The following is a 20,708-nucleotide window of genomic DNA, read 5'->3' on the forward strand; positions in this document are numbered from 1 at the left end:
AAAGATAAAACAGATTCTATGATTCAAAATGTGTCAAAAATGGCATCAGCTATTTAGAAGAATTAGTAATATTCATGGTACTTAGTCCAGAAAAATTTTTCCTAGAGGCTATCATAGGGCACTGTCAAACAATGAACAATACCTTAGAGTGAGAATGACACACTTGAATTAAATATTTATTAATTATTCTATGCTCTGCAATCTACTAGGTGGTATTTAAAAAGTGAACAAAACAGGCATGTGCATACCTAATCTCAGCTCATCTCCCCAAAACCCCTCCAAGCGCCAACCATAGTCCCCCATGTGGTCCCATTTCTGCTCCAACAAGATGAAAGAAACTATCACGAACCAGGAGAAACTGGCCAAACTGCAAGCACAAGTGCTCAGTGGTGGGAAAGGAACTGTGCCTTGAAAGAAGAGGGTCATAGAATGGCTATAGCAAATGATAAAAAACTTCAGCTCACCTTAAAGAAGTTAAGGGTAAACTATATCTCTGGTATTAAAGAAGTGAATATATTTATGAACCAAGAAACAGTGATCAACTTAAACAACCCTAAAGTTCAGAATCCAGGGCACTGAACACTTTCACCATTCCAGGCCACGCTGAGGCAAAGCAACTGACAGAAATTCCACCCACGATCCCAAACCAACCTGGTGCAGATAGTCTGAGTAGTTTAAGACTGGCTGAAGCTCTGTCCAGTCTGTGGATGGAAAAGCACCACTTACTGGAATTTAAATAAAAACTGAAAAAAAATTAAAAATAAATAAAGTTTTTAAACCTTTAAAGAAAAAAAAGGGGGAGGGTGACACAGCTTACTTCCAGAGAGGATGATGATGAAGTTTCAGATCTTATGGAGAATTTTGATAAAGCTCCCAAGAATGAAGCAAAGTGAATTGAGTCAACTTCTGAAGATAAAAGTTGAAGAAGTTACTAAGAGTGGCTATTTTTTAAAGATTTTCTTTATTTATTTGAGAGAGAGAATAAGAGAGAGAGAGAGAGAGCACTAGAGAGAGAGAGAGTAAGCACAAGCGGGGGTCAGAGGGAAAGGGAGAAGCAGACTCCCCACCAAGCAGAGAGTCAGATGTGGGACTGAATTCCTGGACCCTGGGATCACAACATGAGCTGAAGCCAGACACTTAACCAACTGAGCTAACCAGGCACCCCTAAGAGTGGTTGTTTTATATTATGACGGCATTTTAAAATTTTCTTCATGGATCTGATAAAATCTAGATCTCTAATATTTTTAAGCCCAAGCCCCTTGGACACTGCAGCTCTTTTCAGTTTTTGCTTACACACAATTCATCTTCTGCAGCTAATTAAGCTGAAGAAGCCTGGGAATAAAGTTTTAAACAAGGTTAATAAAGTTCTCTGCCTAGTACACAAATGAAAAAAATTAAAAACTAAAAAATAAAAGGTGAGCCGACAGGGGTGTCTGAGTGGCTCAGTCATTTAAGTGTCCTGACTCCTAATTTCAGCTCAGGTCATGATCTCAGGACTGTGAGACTGAGCCCATCACATTGGGCTCCCTGCTCAGTGGGGAGTCGGCTTGAGATTCTGTCTGCCCCTTCCCTCCAACCCATGCTTACTCAAGATCTCTCTGTCTCTCTCTCAAATAAACAAATGTCTTTTTTTTAAAGTGAGCAAAACAAAAAATTCTTCACTCATTAGATTTTCATTCCAACTAGGAATGTCATAAAACAACTATCATTTCATTTTAGAAAAGTACTATGTTGGGGGAGTTCCTGTTAGTTACTGGAATACACTGTTAGTATGATGACTTTTATGGAATCTTTGCTTACAAAGGTATAAATGTACTTGGTTTAGGTCAGTGGCATTGTACTAGAATATAAAAAGGATATGTATCTGTACATGGTTTCCTAATGCTCTGGTGTGACCGAGGCATGTCATCAGGAAACTGATAGTTAGCATAACCTTCAACGTGTTTCACTCAGGATAGATCAGGTTATAATGTAGTAACAAAGAATCTGCACATTTTAATAGCTGAAAACAACAATCTTACCTGCACTACGTATCAGGCACACACACATAGTATGGTATACTCTACCATTTGGATGATCACCATGGCAGGAAGAAGGGAATATGGCAATTTATATATTGACTCTTAAGCGCTGCTCCCTTGACATAATACATTTCACATATTTTGTTGACCGAAGTAATAAGACTACAGCTATCTTGAAGGTAATGATGTTCAAGAAGATGCTGAGAGAAGCTATGAATGAGATAATATTTCCTAACAAAGACTTGGAACAAAACTAGGGCCTAGGACTGAAATCTTCCTGTATAATTTAAGGAAAACACAAAGTCATGTGAGAGGAGAAAGTGTCCATCAGGTCTGACATTTTCTTCATAAATTTGGGGATGATAATAATATTAACAATAATAAAGGCCTCAATGTTCTGAGCCATATTGTGATTTGGCCTGTGATTATTTTGTTAAGTAGTTGGTAACAAAAGTCCACCTGATCTACAGAAGTCTCAATAAAGCATAGCAATGGAACTTCTAGGATGTCTGTTACAATAAATGAGTGATAAAACCTATGCCAAGATAACTAAATGAGGAATCTCATTGGATGAGTCTATTAGATATAATCTGTACCCCACATGACGATTTCAATATGAGAATCAGTTTAAAGTCCTTTTTTCTGATAGTAGTTAGATAGCATGGCTAGAATTACCTCATACTCTACACATATGAGATTTAGCCAGTAAGTCAATAAATAATACTTCCATCACTCTGTTCATAAATTCAAGCACACATGTATACACAGCACTGAACACACACATTCCTCAATTAAAGAAAATGCACTTGACTTTATAAAGACATATTCTCATGGAGTGCCACTAGATGCCAAATACTAGTTAAATGCACCCTATGTGGGAATATGATTCTCACCCCTGAGTTAACCTGATGACTTAGTTTAGACCATGAAAATCATGAGGTCCAAGCTGGGATTTCAATTTGAGTCTAACTTTAAAGCCTCCATTTATTCCTCTATACCTAGGTTAGAACTTGGCATATTACCTCATTTTGGGAACAACTATTAGCAAATTCATTAATTAAGGTCATGTTGACAATTTCTATTTTCAACTAAAACATCTGTTAATTTATACAGAGGTCTCTTTGGTTTAAACCAACTTGTCATTCCTGCCTCTCAATGAGGGATAATGTGCTTGGTTTTTTACAAATATTCCAAGTGTGAACTGAAAAGATTAACAGTTCTTGCCAATGGGCACTCTCTGTCCATATTTTTACATAATAATACTTATCAGAAGGCACAGGGTCTTAAGATAATAAATGATCATTCCTCACAATGGATCTATAAACAGATCAGGACTAATGAATTTGCTGGCAGCTATTGGTTTTAATTAGCCCAAGTTCAACTGCAGCAGAATCATAACTGTCCAAAAGATTTGGATTGTGTTACTATAGATTCCAAGCAACTACTTCTATCAATTTAGTAAAGGAATTGGTTACATTCTAATTTTAAAGCCAGCGATGCAAATAACTTGGCAAAAAAAAAAAAAAAACCCACAGTGAAAAAACCTTTACATTTTTGCTCTTTCTTTTCTTTTTATTAACTACTTTCAATATTATTTCATCTTTCCTGTTCCTTTACTTTTATGTACCCTTTCTCTTACATGTTTTCTTTTAGACATGCCTGAAATTTCCTTCCTCTTTTTCTTATCCTGAACAATTATAACCAATTCTCAACTTGCTTTCTCATCTTGGACATCACCTCCTTCAGGAAGTTCTCTCTTAAACTCACACTAGATTGTAACCTCCAATAATATTTTCTGAATACCTTTTGAAAAACCTTCTTATGCTGGGCTGGAGTTTTATGATGCTCATTATTTTTCATAACTGGGTTCTGAACCACCTGAAAAATGAATGGCACTTGCAAGAAAAGTATGTTTGTTTAATAACCCACAATTAATGAAGTCTTAGCAGTCTGGCTATCAGATGAAAAGTCCTTATATCCTTCAGCAATTGTCTGCTCTTCAACTGAGACACATAATATTTGCACCAATGTAAAAATGTGTACTATTTTCAAGCAGCCGGTTTGTGCTAATGCCACTAATCCATAGTCAATTCTCCTCAGTCCTCAAACTTCTCTCCCTAGGCTGAAGAATTAAACACACAAATATTTAGAGATATTTGGAGAAGTACATTGCACCCTTGAGGGCAATTGTCCCCAAAGCACTAAATAAGGGGCTAGACACAGTGTATTCTGAGGACTGGAGTTTTAAAAACCGTATCAGAGATGAGTTCCAGAGAATCGGGAAGTTCTGATAAGAGTTTAGCGTAACTAGCAGAACTGGACCAGATAAAAACTTTTCAACAGTGCACAATGAGAGCTTTTATTTAGTTCTAGACTTGACAAAATGTTATGAGTGGAAACCTTTCTTGTGTCAAGACGAGAAGTTCCAGGGGTGAATGGAGGATGGGTGGGAAAATTATTAGTTTACATTTGGGCAACAATTGGGTCTAATTACTTGGGAAAAAATGATTGTAATTAGATGAAGAGGCATGTTATAACACCTCAGAGACACTGAGATCTGGCTTTCTGCGTACCTCAAACTCCATGTCTAGCTCTTGTAATATATGACCAGCACTACTGAAAATGGGATTCCAACACATTCTTTCCTGGATTGTTGGTCCCTATCCATACTACAGTCTTTGTGCTAATGAGCTCCAATCTATTGAGTGTTTTATCTTATTACTGATGTTCTTTTTATCAACATTGCCAAAGCTTTCATGCTTAGTCCAGTCATCAGCTATGACATTAACTCCCTTTTGTGGCCACAATTTTAATTTTCCAGCGTACTCAACTGCCTAAACAAGAGAACTCAGAACAATCTATGTGGGAACTAGCTCTGCTTGGGGGACCCTGGTAATGAAAGTCATAACTATGTCTCTTTGTTGTTGCTGTTCTTGCTGTTTTTGTTTTTCTTCTTTAACAGATTGAAATGTTATTGAAATGCAAATGTTAAGTAAATTAGAGTCCACACTCATTAAAACCTATCGACTCCCTACCAGTTTTAGAATCCAGAGTAAGCATGAAAGCAAAGATAAGTTAATTTTTTGACAGATCAGGGATACTAATGTATGTTTCTGACACCAAATCTCCTTCTTCTCTCTTTCCACATCCTTATTATACAAGAGCATTACATCTTTTCAATGGCACCTTCTTCTCAAATGTAATTGTCAGCCTGTAGTTTTGTTCATTGATTGTTATAGTCCTCAAATTAGTCTTTATTATAATTACTTAATATAATCAAACCTTTTTTGTATTATTCATGTGTCTACCAATTATTTTATGTATCACCCTATTTTCTTCTAGATTTTCTTGTTCTTTTACATATGGATCTGGTAAAAGATAATTTTGCTGAATATAGATATGTAAGTTGACAGTTATTTTTCATCATCACTTTGAGGCTATTATTCTAAATACTTCTAGCCTCCATTGTTGCCATTGAGAAGTCATTTACCCCTGTGGGTAATGAGTCATTTCATTCTGTTTATTTTCCCCAGACCTTCTCTGTTCAGTTGCACTATTGTGTCTAGGTATGTATCTATTGTTACCAGTCCAATTCACATCTCATTTTGCTTTCTCAATGTGAATATTCATGTATCCCTCTTACTATGAAAAATACTCAGCCACAAATTTCAAATATTGCCTCTCCCCAGATCGAAATATTTTCCACTGAAAATCCTGTTCAACATGACGTCGGAACTTCTCACTTCTCTTAAATTAGAGAATTCTCAATTTCTTGAGTTCTTAAATACTCTTCCATATATTTATATATTTTTATATATTTGTATACCTATAAATATGTACATACATGTACACATTTTTATATTTATAAATTTCACTGCATGCTAGGGAATTTTTCTCAATTTGATTTTCTGAGGCAATGGTTCTTCAGAGACAATGTGTGGCTTAGCATACTTATTGAGTTTTTATTTCAATCCCTCTCCTTTTTCTAATAAGTTGTTTTTTTTTTTAAAGCTGGACTTTCCTTTTATCATAGTACCTTTCCCATTATATATGTTATAGCAGCTTTGAGATATAATTCAAATACCTTAAAATTCACCTTTTAAAGCATAAAATGTTTTTCAATATATACATAGTTGTGCAGCCATCAACACTAAGTTTAGAATATTTTATCACTCCAAAGAGAAACCCTGTAATCATTAGCAATATCTTCCCATTTCCTCCAACCCCCCAAGTCCTAGCACTGCTAATCTACTTTCTGTCTCTATAGATTTTCCTATTCTAGACATCTTATATAATCAGAATCACAGAATATGTGATCTTTTGTGACTGGCATCTTTCACGTATCATGTTTTCAAAGTCCATCCATGTTGTAGTATGTGTCATTACTTTATTAACTTTCACAGTCCAATAATATACCATTTGGGATGTACCAAATTTTGTTTATCAATTTATATTGATGGACATTTGAGTTGTTTCTATTTATTGGATATTATGAAAATTGTTATTAGGAATGTTCATTTGTAAATTTTTGAGTGGACAATGTTTTCATTTCTTTTGGATATATATCTAGGAATGGAATTGCTGGGTCACATGTAACTGTATATTTAACATTTTGAGGAACTACCAAACTGTGTGCCAAAGTAGTTGCACCATTTTTCATATCCACCGGTAACAAATGAACGTTATAGTGTCTCCACATCCTTATCCACACTTGTTATTGTCTTTTTCCAGTAGATTTGAAGTTGTTTCTTACTGTAGTTTTGACTGCACTCTTAGTGACTAAGGATGTTGATCATCTTTCATGTGCTAATTGGTTATTTGTACTTCTTCAGAGAAATGCCTGTGCAAATCCTTTCCCCAATTTTAACTGGTTTGTCTTTTCATTGCTGAGCTCCAGTTATTTATATCTGGACCCTGGTCCCTTATCGGAGATATAATTTATAAATATTTCTCTTTTTTTTTCACCTACTATATGTTGCTCTTTGGTGCACAAATGTTTTGAATTTTGATCAAGTCCAATTTATTTTTTTTGCTCATGGTGCTTTGTGGTTATATCTTAGAATTAATTGCTAAATGAGTTTTATAGTTTTAGCTCTTATGTTTAAGTCATTGATCTATTTTTGTTAACTTTCATACATGTGAGGTAGGTGTCCAAATTCATTCTTTTGTATGTATGTATACATTTGTTTAAACAATTGTATTTCCCACCATTGAATTGTCCTGACACCCTTGTCAAATATCAATTCACCACAAATATAACAGTTTATTTCTACTCTATTCCACAGACATATATCTATATGTTTATCCCTATGCCAGTATTGTAACTATCTTGATTACTGCTCCTTTATACTCAGTTTTGAAATTGGAAAATATAAATCATCCAACTTTGTTCCTCTTTTTCAATATTGTTTTGGCTATTTTCAGTCCATTGCATTTCCATATAAATTTTAGGACCAGTTTGTCAATTTCTTCCAAAAGGCAGTATTTTGATGAGGTTTGAGTGAAATCTGTATACAAATTTGGGGAGTATTATCCTTTTAACTAAATTTAAATATTCAAGAATTCAAACATCTTTAAATCCATGAATATGGAGTATCATTCCATTTATCTAGCACTTTCTTCATTTTTTTTCAATAATGTTTTTAGTTTTCAGTGTCCATGTCTTTAAAATCCTTTGTTAATTTATTCCTAATTTTTATACTTTTTGACTCTATTATAAATGGAATTGTTTTTCTAATTTCATTTTTGAATTGTTCATTGCTAGCATATAGAAATACAACTGATGTTTGGTAATGATTCTGCATCCTGCCACCTTGCTCACTCATTAGTTCTAATAACTATTTATATACTCTAAGATTTTTAAAATACCGTTTCATATCATCTGTGAATGGAGACAGCTTTCCTCATCAAATCTAAATGTCTTTTATTTCATATTCTTATCCAATTGTTCTTACCCAAACCTCCTGTACAATGTTGAATAGAAGTGGTGGGAGCATACAATGCTGTTGTTCCTGATGCTAGCAGAGATCATTATGGTTTGGCTTTCTTCTTTTATGTAATTATCCAATTCAATCTTAACTATTAATAGTCTAAAATGATCCTATTTCTAAATTTCTTCATATGATATGTGACATGATATCTGTGTGTTTTATCTATTGACTCACTAATAGATGATTGTTGCTCTATTTTTTTTTTTGTGGTTTCAGAATGGGAGTTCACATTTTACCTGTGATAATTCTATGTGTTCTAGGTTGAAGTTTTTGCACTTTCAGATTATTTTTTCTCTTGTGTCCGCCACGTTCCCATGGAATATCATCAACTCACCATCAATTCCCACCTTTATTTTGCCATTTGAAGTTTACAAAGTATGCAAATAATGCAAATTCAAATATGCAAAAATACTTGTAATGAGGACTATAGTTATAAATTCTCAGAAGAGACATTTTCCCACTTACAACCCAGTCAGGAAGACAAACTTCCTTAGTGTTTTCTAACAGGTGTAACTTTTCAATCCATTCTACACTGAAATTTAGTTCTTTTAGTGCCCTAGCTGTAATTCAAGTTTTCCATTCCAGCACTCCTTGTGAGAGACTAAACCTCTATCCACTATACCTGCAAGGGACTTAAAAATCAAAGCCATTACTTAGACTGGAGATCTCTACCTTATTTTCATCCCATTACAACTCATTTACATATTAAACATTCTTACTATTTCCATTTTCAGATGTTTTCACATTTATGGCACATGTAGACCTTCTTTGAGCTCGGTATTTATGTTATTTAGCCTGCATTTCTGGGTGTACATAGTGAGAGTTTTCATGTTATTTAGTCCATTGCTGTCCAGTAGAAACTCTGGAATGATGAGAATTTATTTTTTGCACTGAAAATATATCAAATATGTTCAAACTACTCACATGCAGCTTCTGAGCACCTTAAATGTGGATAGTATGGCTTAGAAACTGAGTTCAAAATAATAATTAGTCTTAATAAATTTGAATTTAAGTAGCCACATGTAGCTAAAAGCTACTGTACTGAATACCTTAGAATACAACCCTTCTATTGAAGGAAATGAAAGCTTTACATTGAAAAGTTTTTCAGTGAAATCATTTAAACTGCAAAATCATAAAGGTATAGAACATAATTTGAAAAAAAAATCCAAAATTGATGTTTCTGTTTTTTAGGGAAATAATTTATATTCTGAACTATACTCCACACTTAATCTCACTGAAAAATAAGAGTGCCCTTGTGTATTGGCCAAATCTGAGCCTATGCCATTGGGCTATAATCCCAGAGGCTGACATTTCCTCTGTGTTGTGCCCAAATATAAAAAATAAAATAAAAAGACATGTATCTTGTATATACAAGCATCTTTCTCTCCCTCTCTCTCTCCTCTTTCTATATAGCTACTAAGATGAAACAAACTGGAGAATGTGCCCTCTTCCCTGATTTCAGAATATATGGAATTCTTTGCCTCTAGTAATTGGAAACATTCTCTGGGTTCTTGTGATATTTTTACTTCTTGCTGGCTAGAATGCTTTGTCATCTAGACTCACTTTTTCACACCTTTAAGTGTGAGTTAAGAGAGTAAAAGTTAGAGTGAGACATCTGAGCTAAGAAAAATCTATCTTAGGTAAAAGGAGTTCTCGTAGAGGTTAACTTCTGTTCACTGGATTTAATATCATTATTGATGCCTAAGTACAATAGTGATAATTAAAGTTCATTTTATCTCCTTTGTTTTCTCTGCACGGTCCCCTGAGGGAAAGTAGTTATGACATTTGGATTTCTGATTCTTGTCATGTGTTATATTTTTATCTCTACCTCTAAATATATTTCAACCTATTTTAGAATGCCTGTAATCAATATTTGTGTTTGGATGTAGAATACCCCTTCTTCTATCTTGGATTGTCCTTTGGACAATTTCCCTTCCTCTACTTTTAGTCCATGTTATTCAGTAGAGCTGCTGAACCTACTCCTGGAGAGTGCGTATGACATAGACCAGGATGTCAAAACTCCATTTCAGAATTTTAGTTGGAAATTCACTTATATTAGATTTCCAGCAGTAAGTATTATGTTTTATGAATTTTTGAAGGACGTATGTAAGAATAAAGCTGAGAAACTGAGAAATATTAACTATTTGGAATCCCTGATCCAGCCATTCCTAAATACAGCTACATCCATAGACTTCTCAGTTATATAAAGCAATAAATTCTCTTTTGTGGTTAGGAAAGTTAGGGTTCTAACACCTGGGGAAAAAATTGTGACTAACAAAACTGTACATACTCTCTTCTCCGTATTGCCTTTGTTCCCTTCTCAAAGATCAGTTGACTATATTTATCTGGGTCTATTTCTGGGCTCTCTATCTGTTCCAATGATCTACTTATCTATTCTTTCAACAATACCACACTACTTGTTCAACAAACTGTTATTCATTTTGACTAGTCCCTCCAAAAATTACCAATTTTTTTCCTCTTGAATTAATATTTGTCAACTATGAAACTGAACTACAGCATAAATATGCATTCCATGAGTTCTTTCCAATTCTCTTCTATAGAAAGATCAACTTGCATATGTTACATATAAAAAGTCATTCTCTTATTCAGGAAGATAAACACAGAACAAAACATTTATTCTACAGATCATTTTAACAGTCCTGATATTCCTTCTTCCTCATTGGTCTAGTATACATTTTTATGATTTCACTAAAGATGCTTCTTGTAAATTCCCATGGAACAGAGACTCTTTAAAGTTCCTATTCACCAAGCATCATTTAAGAAGATTATAGAAAGCATCATTTCATCTTACTACTCTCAAACTCTTCCTTTCTCTCCTCTTTTTAACATAAGATGTTAGGAATTGAATAAAGTAATTAACACTTTCAATGTGTCAACTAATCCCTTCAGGAAATATGTACTATTCTCTGTATTAGTAAACTTTTTCTGTATAATGAATCATCTCAAAACATTAAACAACAGCATTTATAATTTCTAATAATTCTTTAGGTTGACTGGGAAGGTTTTCTGATTTTGGCCAGCCCTGAGGGCTCACTTACATTTTTGGAAGTTATCAGACTGGTCTGAGAGCATCTAGGATGGTGTGTCTCTACTCTACATGGTCTTTCACTCTCCAATAAGCTAGTCTAATCTTCTTTACCTTGCTGTCTCAGGGTTCAATCACTGCATAAGAGAGTAAGTGCCAACATGCATATATCCTATTAACACAACAGTTAACAGTCAACCTGAGAGTCAAAGGTTGGAGAAAAAGATTCTGTATCTTGATGGGAATAACATTACATCCCAATAGGATGTGAATGCAGGAATGTAAGGAATTCATAATTGTTTTTTGCAATATACCTTACCCCGACATATCATAATCCATTATAACTCACTAGTTTTTCTTTCTGATTTCTGAACATTTATTTTTTGGAGTCCTGGTAGTAATAAAAAGTCAGGGAAGGTAAAACAATTTGTGATAGGCATAACAGAATGGATAAAATGTGGGAAAATGAAATGATGAGTAATGGAATCCCAGCCCACCAATTTTTTTTAAGATTTTATTTATTTATTTGACACAGAAAGAGAGACAGCTAGAGAGGGAACACAAGCAGGGGGAGCGGGAGAAGCAGGCTCCTGGCTGAACAGGGAGCCCAATGCGGGGCTCGATCCCAGGACCCTGGGATCATGACCCAAGCCGAAGGCAGATCCTTAACGACTGAGTCAGCCAGGAGCCCCCCAAATTCCTATGCTATATTTAAATATTTTTTAAAGATTTTATTTATTTATTTGACAGAGAGAGAGAGAGAAAAAACACACAAGCAAGGGGTGCAGCAGAAGGAGAGGGAGAAGCAGGCTCTCCACTGAGCAGGGAGCCTTATGCGGGGCTTGACTCCAGGACCCTGGGATCATGACCTGAGCCGAAGGCAGACGCTTAACTGACAGAGCCACCGAAGCTCCCCATAAAGATTTATTTATTTTAGAGAGAGAGAGAGAGAGAGAGAGAGAGAGAGAGAGAGAGAAAGCACAGGGGGAAGGAGCAGAGGGAGAGGGAGAAAGAAACTCTAAGCAGACTCCCTGCTGAGCAGAGACTGCCATGGGGCTTGATCTCATGATCCTGAGACCATGACCTGAGCAGAAATCAAGAATCATATGCTTAACCGACTGCACCACCCAGGCCCCTATGATATATTTAAAATCAAATACTAGAAAATCCATGATTTGCATTTTAGTAGAAAATAACAATAATGGTATGCATTTGTCAAGTCCTTTATAATTTGTGTTTTCACATTCATCATATCTCATTTTAGATAGAAAAATCTTATCATAAAAATATGGAAAAGGCAAAGGAAAAATCAATCAGTGACTGATTAGAAAAGCACATGCGTACACCCCTCTATGGGCAATATTTTGATTCACTATAAGTCATTTAGAGATAATAATGTTCTGGATATAATAAACCAATCATAGAGTATGAAATACATACCCATCATCCTGTGAGAATGGACAGACTCTCACATGTTATTGATAGTTAAATGAAAGGCTCAGATTAACCAATAGATAACTAATTAATTCTGTGACAAGAATTATAAGCTATACTTTACTAGTGTTTTTATTGAAAATACAGTTATATCATGCAGTTCTTATGACCTTGTCTGCATTTCAAAATGGGAATCAAAGCATTACCCAAATAAAAGTTGAAAATCACATCTTATGTTTTCCTACAATATGTAATATTGTTTCATATTATAAAGGCTGAGCTATACAATTTTGTCTTATACTATAGATTATATAAATACTTAGCACTCCACTTTAGTTTCACCACTGAGTTGTATGTTAAAGCACAAAACTAACATTTCTACATAGATATATAAGATGTCAGAAACACTTGCCTATGCTGCCGTTTAGGCAATGGTATCACAGACCCCTCTCCAAATCCCTTTTAACTCTAGGAAAGAAAATTAAGGATAAACCTAATTGCAAGCCCTTCATGGGGCTACGATAGCCCGAGCTAAGTAGTGTACAGTGCAGTCAATAAAAATTCCAGGTTATCTTGCTCTTGTCCAGGACTTAAAAACTATGAGTATTTTACACATGAACAGCTCCCTTTCAATCACTTTCTTTTCTTTCAAAGGCTTCTTAGAGAAGTCAGATGAACTCATAGTAACAGAAGAGACAATCACTTTGGTTTGGAAAAGGAGTCCTGAAGGCAATGAGGCTCTTTATCAAACTCCCATCAGAAAGCACCCAGTTCCATCATTTCCTTCTATTTTGCTACTAGTCTTATTATCGCCTTCCTTTACAAACCTGACTTTCCCATATTCTTCCCTTGGTTCCTTCTATAAGCTATCCCAACACCTCATATTTTATTCTGGCTTTACTCTTTTATATATTGCAGACTATTTTTCTAGTTGGATGGTTTTACCTCAGCTACCAGAGCCCAGCCTAGTTTTATCTTTAGTTTACAACACCTGAGCTATGTATAACTCTTTTATTCCTGCTAACTTTTCTTTGGTCACCTTTCTTATGTTCAAATAAGATTTTTATCTTTCCTTGAAATATTGATAAACATATTTGACCCCAAATAAACACATCTTGGAAATATCCTAAGGTTTCTATTATAAGCTATAGAGAACATAAAAAACAAAATAAAAACTATACAGGCAAATATCTAGACCTATGACACAAAGTAAATGTAGAAGAAGAGAAGGAACCAAATGTGATGGTTAATTTTATGTGTCAGTCAAGTTAATTGGGCTAAAGGATGCCCAGAAGCTGATAAAACATTATGTCTGGGCATCTTGTGAGGGTGTTGCTGGAAGAAATTAACATTTGAACGGGTAAAGTGAGTAAAAAAGATCTCCCTCACCAATGAGAGTGGACATCATCCAATTCCTTGAGGTGTGAATGGGAAAAAGAGGTGAAGGGAGGGCAAATTTACTCTTTTCTTATCTATCTTCTCTATCTCATGTATCTTTGTCTTTGAACATGCGTGCTCCTAGTTCTCAGACTCAGACCAGAACTTACAACATCACCTTCCCTCCCATTTCTGTCAGGTCTTTGGACTAGAACTGGGATTTACATGATCAACTTTCCTGGTTCTTAAACCCTAGGATAGAGTTACACCCCTGGCTTTCCTAGTTTTCCAGCTTTCAGATAACAAACAGATCATGGAACTTCACAGCTTCCATAATAGCCTGAGGCAGTTTCCTAAAATTAATATGTGTGTAGTATAGATAGATTTATATATTTGTATATATTTCCTTTTATATTTCTTTTTATTTTGTATTTATCTATTTTTTCTATGTATATATGTATATGTATATATATGTGTGTATATATATGTATGTACATGTACATACATATGCACACACACGTGTATATAATATATATATACACATATATATACACACATATATATATCCTATTGATGCTGTTTCTCTGAAGAGTCCTGTCCAATATACCAAACTTCACAGAATGCACAGAACGCTTGAGTTGGACATAGTAATATATTATCTTAGTTAACGCTCACAACAGACTGATGGGTTATGTATTATTATTTCTATTTTAAAGATAAAAAAGCAGATTCAAGAGGGTTAAATATTCTTGCCCAGGATTGTATAATTAATAAATGGATCTAAATTTGAACTCAGATTTTTCTGACCTCATGGCTATGTTTCTGTCATTGAATCACACAATACTTCACAAGAACACCAAGACTTACTGCATCTTCTTGGAAAATACATTATAGGAAACAATCACTGAAGGATTATTTGGGCAGAAATGTAGTAATAGCAAAAGGGTTATAAAAGAAATAGATGGGTTCCAAAAGGTATTAGACCATCTCCCATGAAAATCATGGAAGGTCAAATGCCAACATTTATCATATAACATCTCTTCTAAAAATATTTGACTTGAGTTTCTAAAAAGTCCTAGAGCTCCATATCATTAAGTCTATCATTAAAGAAAAAGTTTATTAAAACCACATGTTCTATAATTAGAGAAATTTTAATAAAAGAGAACTTTGGTGAATTACAAAAATGCAAATATTTCATTAAAGATTTTATTATTTATTTGAGACAGAGAGAATGAGAGAGAGAGAGAGAGAGAGCACATGAGAAGGGGGAGGGTCAGAGGGAGAAGCAGACTCCCTGCCGAGCAGGGAGCCTGATGCAGGACTCGATCCAGGGACTCCAGGATCATGACCTGAGATGAAGGCAGTTGCTTAACCAACTGAGCCACCCAGGCGCCCATAAATGCAAATATTTCAGACAGTGCCCTTTCTTTGTGAAGGAGACAATGGATAATGCAGGTAGGCACTCTCACTAATTTTACTTTATCTGAAATATATCATTGAGAAAACCAAACCCTTAAAATCAAAGTCAGCAAACTGAACTTCTCCCAGAAGAGTTCCCACTATAGACTAAAGACAAGTGATAAGTACTCTCACTATATGTGTATATATTTTTTACAAGACAGAGATTTAGTTAACTAATGTATTTGTCCCTGAGGGAAAACCAGATTGGAGCTTACATCTATAACTGGGTAACAGCTATTAAATGGTAACTATTATCATTGTTTTATTGTCAAATACAATAATTTTTTTCAAATAAATTCTTTTTAGTTATGGCTGTCAGTTATTATTCCTCTCAGAGGTCTTGTACTTCCATTTCTAAAGTATGCAATGTTAGATAGTGGCTAATGTTACATTTTATGAAGGAAGGATACAAAGCAGGCAGTATTTTCATAAAAATGCATTTAGCACTAGGCAGAGGTCTATTTAAGTTTACAAGTGATTACTGTTTCCTATAAATATGCAAATTTGTATTCTAATGAATAATTGTAAAAAATAGCTATTAGTAAATGATTGGCACTTTGAAAGATTGATATTTAGGCTTTGTGTATATTACCCCCCAGATGTGAAAATGAAACTTACTGAAAAAATTAATAAAGAAGTACAAAGGCAAAGACATATTAAGCCATATTTATATTTAATAAACTATCTTTCTTATGTCACCTTGGCATATATTCATTCCCTTAATTGGATCCTAATTAAACATAGAGTTTGTAAGAAATGGAGACTGAAAGAAAGCAGCTAACATTTCTGATAATCTCATATAGATGTCTTTTTTAATGGCCCAAAAAGAATGTGTCATTATATCTTGGTTTTTAATCATGTTCTTTGGAAAAATATACATGTCTCCTTGAATAAAGCATATGTCCCAGTCCACAAGTTGAAAATAAAATGCATTTTGCAAATGGGTGTGTAATGTTCATAAACATCCTCTTGATGTATTTAATGCATGGGAATGCATTTGAGATCTCAGGGTTAAAAAAGGAACCCTACCTACTTTGAATAAGAACCTTTCTGCAGTGGAGGCAGAAATGTATTCCATAATCCTGTTTAGGGCAAAAATTCCATTCATATCTCACTTTAATAGATTTTGAAACTCTCAGAGGGACATCCACCCAATACAATGTTATTTTAGGGAAGGTATGCTTTAATTTAAGAAGGTATAAAAGGAATTAGTGTTTTCAGAAGAAAAAAATGAAACTTGGTTTAACAACCATCCCTGAATAACTAAAATGCATTCATGACAAAACTCCCTTTGATAATACCCATGAAAATAGCAATGTAAACTATGATTTTCATCAAAATCACAGACCAATTCTACATTGGGTATTCTCTTGTTCCACTGACAATTCAAATAGGAAAATATACTTAACTTGTTGCTGAGTTGGAGAATTTCAAATGTTATTGCAAAGGCATGTTTCTTATTTACTACAAATGTTATCAACTTTTGAGTATCTGCCTAAAAATATCAGATAAAAGACACATATGTCCCAAGCCAAATGGATAATCTTACCAATGAATTGTATTTGGCTGTGAAATTCATTCTATGTTTATATTTGCACATATTTTCTTCTTTTTTAATTTTATTATCTTAATTACCACACATTACATCATTAGTTTTTGATGTAGTGTTCCATGATTGTTTGTGTATAACACTCAGTGCTCCATTCAATACGTGCCCTCTTTAATACCCATCATCAGGCTAACCCATCCCCCCACCCCCCTCCCCTCTAGAACCCTCAGTTTGTTTCTCAGAGTCCCTAGTCTCTCATGGTTTGTCTCCTCTTCCGATTTCCACCTCATTTTTCCCTTCCTACTATCTTCTTTTTTTTTTTTTAACATATAATGTATTATTTGTTTCAGAAGTACAGGTCTGTGATTCAACAGTCTTACACAACTCACAGTGCTCACCATAGCACATACCCTCCCCAATGTCCATCACCCAGCTACCCCATCCCTCCCACCCCCCACCACTCCAGCAACCCTCAGTTTGTTTCCTGAGATTAAGAATTCCTCATATCAGTGAGGTCATATGATACATGTCTTTGTCTGATTGACTTATTTCACTTAGCATAATACCCTCTAGTTCCATCCACGTCATTGCAAATGGCAAGATTTTGGATTTTTTTGATGGCTGTATAATATTCCATGGTGTGTGTGTGTATATATATATATATATATATACACCACATCTTCTTTATCCATTCATCTGTTGATGGACATCTTGGCTCTTTCCATAGTTTAGCTATTGTGGACATTGCAGCATATTTTCTTAAGGCATTTCACTTAGACAACTATATATGGAATCTAGGTTCTACCCCTAATTTTGTCACTAGCAGCTATATTGTACTTAACTCATATTGCCTTGCTTATAAATAGTAAGATTTGTTCATACTAGGTCAAATGGAATGAATATTATAAAAAAAAATGAAGTCAGATATCATGGCATTCTAAAAGGGTCTCTTGTACAAAACCACCTTAGGGGCACTAAGACTGGATCTAGGGACCCACCAGAGTTCTCAGAATTTCCATTTATGTATTAACATGACTCAAGAATCTCACAGATTCTATTTAAGTCATTCACTTTTTCCTTTCACAATGTTTTATTAAGCCCATTATATTCCAGGTATTCTTCTAGGCATTTCAGTTCACAGTAGCGAACACTAAACAAAGACTTTATCCTCAAGTAATTTATATATAAAGGGTAGAGATATAACAGAGGGGTGTGTGTGTGTGTGTTGTGGTAAGTACTACATAGAAAAATAAATCTGAGGAAGGAGGAGAGCAGTATATTGATGGCAGTGGTGATGGCAGTGGGTGCTTATTTAACATATGATTAGGGACAGGCTATATGAAAATGTGGCACTTAAGCAGAAACCTGAAGGAAGTGAGGGGATAAACTACGATGATATTTGAGGAAGAGCATTCATAGCAAAGGGAAGAGCAAGAATAAATTCTCTGAGTTGTGAGCCTGGTCGCTGTCTTTTTTCTATCCCACAATCAATTGGGTTCCCCACTCTCCATGTGTCATCAGTACGTGATCTACTCTAATTACTGTTGCCTCATTATTTTTGCATGTTCATAATGAGATGACTTTTATGTTACTCCATTACCCTGTCTCAATGCATCCTTTGAGTATCAACTCCCATTGTTCCACTATGTGATTGTTTTGTCTATACTTTCCAACTTACATTGTAAAAAGCAAAAGTCTCATTAGCATTGTTTCTCTGACTACATATGATCCTTGGCCAGTTTATAAAGTGGGTTAGGAGAACTGAGAGTTAGGTCATGTAATACCAAATGTCGAGGATATTCCTCTCAAGGTATGCCTCATTAAGAGGTGTGGTTAAACACTTGTCCTTAAAAAGGGCTAAGAACATAGCAGAATTCAAGCATTCAGTTAAGTTTGCTTCATATTCAACATCTATTCAAATAAGTAATTGAATTTTGAGGTTCTAAAACATTTAACAATTTCCTATTTTCAATGTATCTACAGATTATTAAAAGGCAGATGTATTTAGATTTTGGACCAGTTTCCTCACATGATGAAAAGTCTAATGTAGTGAATAGAATATTGGCTCCCAAAATATATGCCCATGCAAAAATCTCAGAATGTGACCTTATCTGGAATAACAGCATTTACAGATAAAAGTTAAAAATCTTGAGAAGAAATCAATTTGGATTTACGGTCAACTCTGTCTAATGACTGGTACCCTTATAAGAAGGCAGAGGGAGATTTGAAACACAGACATGGAGAAACGGAAAGAAAATCATGTGAACACAGAGGTAGAGATTGGAGTGATGCATTTATAAGTCAAAGACTATCAAGAATTGTTAAAACCGGGTGCCTGGGTGGCTCAGTTGGTTAAGCGACTGCCTTCGGCTCAGGTCATGATCCTGGAGTCCTGGGATCGAGTCCCACATCAGGCTCCCTGCTCAGCGAGGAGCCTGCTTCTCCCTCTAACCCTGCCCCCTCTCATGTACTCTCTCTCTCTCTCTCTCTCATTCTCACTCTCTCAAAATAAATAAATAAATATTTAAAAAAAAAGAATTGTTAATACCACCAGAAACTAGAATGGCTTTTCCCTCAGAGCCTTGAGAAGAAACCAAACTTACTGACACCTTAATTTCAGACCTCTAGTCTTCTGAAATGTGAGGTAATAAATTTGAGTTTTTTAAGTCATTAAGTTTGTGTTAATTTGTTAAGGCAGACCTAGGAAGTGAATACATCTACATATGTCCTAGGATATCTAAATCAATGCAGATACCAAAATTAACACCTTCATAAAATAAATTGAAAAATCAACAGATAGCAAAAATAGGTTTGTTTTCAGACTCTCATTTCACACTTGAACAACTACTTCCAAATAGCAGTTCTCTGTCTTTTTTGGCTTGTATTGCTTGCTTATTTTTTGTTAAGCATATGTGGCTACTCTCTTTCATTGTATATATAAGCACATACGCCTTACTTTAAAACACTGTCTTGTTTCTAAAATAATTTCAAGGAGCTGAGAGGAATATGTATAAAATGTAACTATACCATAAAATAAAAATGGAGTCAAGTTATAAGAAAAAAAGCAAAAGAATAGGGCACAGTGGAGATTAAAATAGCAAATGATGAATACCATGAGGATTTATACACTCTTACATTGACAATTATGATCTATCTATTCTGTCATCCTGACTATTTGCATAATAAATAGGCACATATAAGTGATTAGCAGAAAGGAATTTTGGTATGTATATATACACAAAGACAATAATATATGATAAAAAGGATTGTACAATTTTCAATATCATTATAGTGGATTCAACAATAACTTTTACAATTTTTTTTATAAAATCATAAAGAAGGAGACCACAATAGAGACTACTGTTGGAAGGAGTGTGCCAGAGAAATACAAGGTGACCTAAGTAATAACCTAGTTCTCTAAGTGATCTGATTATATACATACTGGGAATAGATTAAACTTTTAATAAAAAACTCAGAGCATTTTATAGCCCTGAGTTATACTACTTCCAGCTGTACTGTAAGATATATATTCTTTATTAAGTGAAAAACAATGTTATTAACTGATGTATCTTGTTTTAAGAAATTGTTACTTTAAATGTCAATAATGGGGGGAAGGTGATAAATTCACGAAAAAATCATAATACCACCCTTAGAATAGCTTAAATTTAGTTCTTCTTTGTGGTTTAAATTACCCTGTATAGTCAATTGACTATTCAAATTATAAAAATATGTAATATTCACATAAATATTTCTTTTTCTAAGCTAAATGGGAAGAATATATCTACTTTTAAAAATTATCAAGTCATTCAGAAAAATAGAATTTAAAAGAA

The 20,708-nt window shown here is 34.5% G+C and overlaps 1 pseudogene; it reads left to right on the plus strand.

Annotated features, from left to right (window-relative positions):
• Positions 1-301: 301 nt before the first annotated feature.
• LOC118356176 lies at positions 302-893 on the plus strand (annotated as a pseudogene).
• The last annotated feature ends 19,815 nt before the right edge of the window (positions 894-20,708 follow it).

Source organism: Zalophus californianus, chromosome 13 (genome assembly GCF_009762305.2).
Source record: "Zalophus californianus isolate mZalCal1 chromosome 13, mZalCal1.pri.v2, whole genome shotgun sequence".
In the NCBI taxonomy this organism is placed as follows: Eukaryota; Metazoa; Chordata; class Mammalia; order Carnivora; family Otariidae; genus Zalophus; species Zalophus californianus.